Source organism: Octopus bimaculoides, chromosome 24 (genome assembly GCF_001194135.2).
Source record: "Octopus bimaculoides isolate UCB-OBI-ISO-001 chromosome 24, ASM119413v2, whole genome shotgun sequence".
NCBI lineage: Eukaryota > Metazoa > Mollusca > Cephalopoda > Octopoda > Octopodidae > Octopus > Octopus bimaculoides.
Window position 1 is genome coordinate 26,523,448 of NC_069004.1, and position 3,538 is coordinate 26,526,985.

Consider the following 3,538-nt stretch of genomic DNA (forward strand, 5'->3'; position numbering starts at 1 on the left):
ATATGTATATGTATATATACATATGTGTATATATATATGTAGATGGATAGCTAGATAGATAGTCAGACGCACCCATACACACATGTATGTATACACACACACACTCACACGCACACACACACACACACACATACACACACACATATATATATATATATATATAGAGAGAGAGAGATGGTGAGGGAGAAAGAGAGATAAACAGAATGCTTTTCCTCTAATTTCTCATTATCGCTTTCTCCTTTATCTCGCCATATGTCTGTCTGACTGGTTCTCTTTATCCTCTTCTGACTCCCTCACACGCTATTTCTCTGTTATTTAAGTTTATAATGAAAAACTATCAATTCGATCTAAATACATTCAGAGGTAATATTTTCTTTTCTTTCAAGTTAGACATTTCAGTTATTATTTTGTATTTTCAATCAGCATATGATTAGTAGTTTCTTTGTACTGCTGCAATTTTTGCCGGCTGTGAAGAAATTCCTAGTTACATTAAATACAACATTTATCTGAAACGTAGGTTAAATCAATTGAATTTACGCCTTCTGGGTTTTCTCTCTCTTGTGAACTATATTATCGAAAGTAATTAAAAAAAGAACAACATAACGTCAAAGTTAGTTACATCTGGCCAAATAATGTCGGTAGTACCACGGTGAGGAAACTTTACAGCACCAATCTAACAACACTTGGAACTAAGGGAGAAAATATTCAAATATTTATTCACATAATGGCAATAACCAATCAAAGTAAACATAGATAGAGCTGAAATAATATCATGAAGAGAGTAGCGTAGAAAAAAACACAGAAGGGTTAGGCAGCTTCGAAAGCTTTGCATTGCTCAAAAATTTACATTGCAAGTTGATTACTAACAGCCCCATACTTAATAAAATCAGTGGTGGGGGCACAAGCACAAGGATGCGCATGCCCGTAACGTAGCGTTTCGGTCTAACAGACCAATAAAACAAGTACCAGACAAAAAATGGGTACTATCTATCTATCTATCTATCTATCTATCTATCTATCTATCTATCTATCTATCTATCTATCTGTCTGTCGGTCTATCTATCTATCTACCTATCTATCTACCTATCTATCTATCTATCTATCTATCTGTCGGTCTATCTATCTATCTATCTATCTATCTATCTATCTATCTATCTATCTGTCTGTCTGTCTGTCTGTCTGTCTATCTATCTTATCTGTCTGTCTGTTTGTGTGTCTATCTATCTATCTATTTATCTATGTGTGTATGAAGGGCTTCCACGCAGTTTCTATCTAACAAATTCATTCACAAGGCATTGGTCAGCTCAGAAAACACCGGTCAATGGGACTGAACCCGAGAATCCCTGGTTATAAAGCAAGCGTCTTAACCACACAGCGCCGGGAAATATTTTAGAAAACCGACATCGTAGTCTAACTCAAGTAGCTTCTGGAATGTTCAGTATAGAGTCCAGTGTGAAATAAGAATCTAGAATGAAAATTACTTCCTTCAGAAACAGTTGTAAAACATCAACTAATATCCCTATCGGAATGAAGAAGCAAGTCTGGCCGAATACAGCCGTAAATAACGAGCACATTGACGACGGCGACAACAGCAAGACGAAGAACCAAGCGGAGAAAATGAGATAATGTAAAGAACAAAAACAAAAACGGAATCAAGTAGTTGACGGTAGAAAAGAAGAATAAAAATTTGAAAGTAATATAAGACAGACAGTTTCCATTATTTGTAAGGTGAGGTGAAACAACAACAACGACAACAATAGCAACACAACAACAACAAAAACTACAACAGATATTAATATCCTTCCAAAAACAAATACGATAAAGAGGGAGTTGTCGTAAAATACATTTAAAGAATTATTAGAACTAAATTAATCAAAACGATACAGCGAGGCAAAATTCAAACGTGTAATAATAATAATGATAATAATAATAATAAGAAGAAAGGCTTCAAATTTTGCCACAAGAGGATCCATTTTAGGGGAGGGGATAAGTCGATTACATCGACCCCAGTGTTTCAGTTGTACTCGATTTATTGACCCCGAAAGGATGAAAGACAAAGTCGACCTCGGCGGAATTTGAAATCAGAAAGGAAAGCCGGACGAAATGCTGCACGGTATTTTACCGGCGTCCTAACGATTCTGCCAGCTTGCCGCCTTCTTAATAATAATAATGATAATAATAATGATAATAATAATAATAATGATAATAACAATGATAATAATAATGATAATAATAATGATAATAATAATAATGATAATAATAATGATTATAATGATGATAATGATAATAATAATGATAATAATAATGATAATAATAATGATAATAATAATAATAGCAGTTCCAGGCAATGGCCCTCATGGCTTCTGGTCTTAAGATTTGTTTGTCAGTTGTTTGACCTGAACCAGTTGAGCCTGTTCCTTGGTGGTTGACAATATGTGCATCTCTGATCACGAGCAGAAGTAGTGAGGGAGCATCACAGTCATGTATTGAGAGGAATTTTTTTTTTTTTTTGGGGGGGGGGGTTGAATAAACATTTTTGCTACGTTCAACATCCTTTAAAACCCTTATTCAGGGACTTTTGAGTGGGATCGGTTACACGACCTCAAAGTCATGCGCTGTTTATCTTGGTATGAGATCACCCTGTCGCACACATATGGTTGCGATGAATGTGTCTGCTGTGGCCTTATCAGACGGATGGTCATGATGGGTATTCTGGGCTTCGTATATTTGTACCTCAGTGTCACTCAATAATAATAATAATAATAATAATAATAATAATAATAATACTTTCTACTATAGGCACAGGTCCTGAAATTTGTGGGGAGGGGCTAGTCGATTATATCGGCCCCAGTGTTTCACTGGTACTTGTTTTATTAATCCTGAAAGGACGAAAGGCAAAGTCGACCTCGAAAAATGTTGCTGTTGTTGATAAACATGATGATGTTAACGATAGCGATAATGATGTTGATGCAAACGATGACGATGATGATGGTGTAGAGGGAGATGGTGTTGTTACTGTTTTTGTTCTTGCTATTGTTGATGGTGGTGGTGGTGATGGGGGTGAAGAAGGAGGAGAAACGAAGAAGAAGAAGAAGAAGAAGAAGAAGAAGAAGAAGAAGAAGAAGAAGAAGAAGAAGAAGAAGAAGAAGAAGAAGAAGAAGAAGAAGAAGAAGAAGAAGAAGAAGAAGAAGAAGAAGAAGATGATGATGATGGTGATGATGATGACTCGGTATTAAAAATAGGATAAACATGTTAAATATTCCGAGGAATTTGAGGCAATCAGTTGTTAGAATTTTCAAAATGAATGAAGGACAAACGTGTTTATCTCCCACTCATAAATATTAATCATAGATGGCGACCAACGTGTTGTCCTTTTATGTTTACAGCGAAAACAGAGAAGAAAAATATGGAGAAAAACGAAGAAAATGCTCTCGATGAAACTCAACAGAGTAGAAAATTATATACAGCTTTGTATACACTTCAGATGGTATTTTATGTGTGTTTGTGTATGTATATTCATATATATACATACATATAT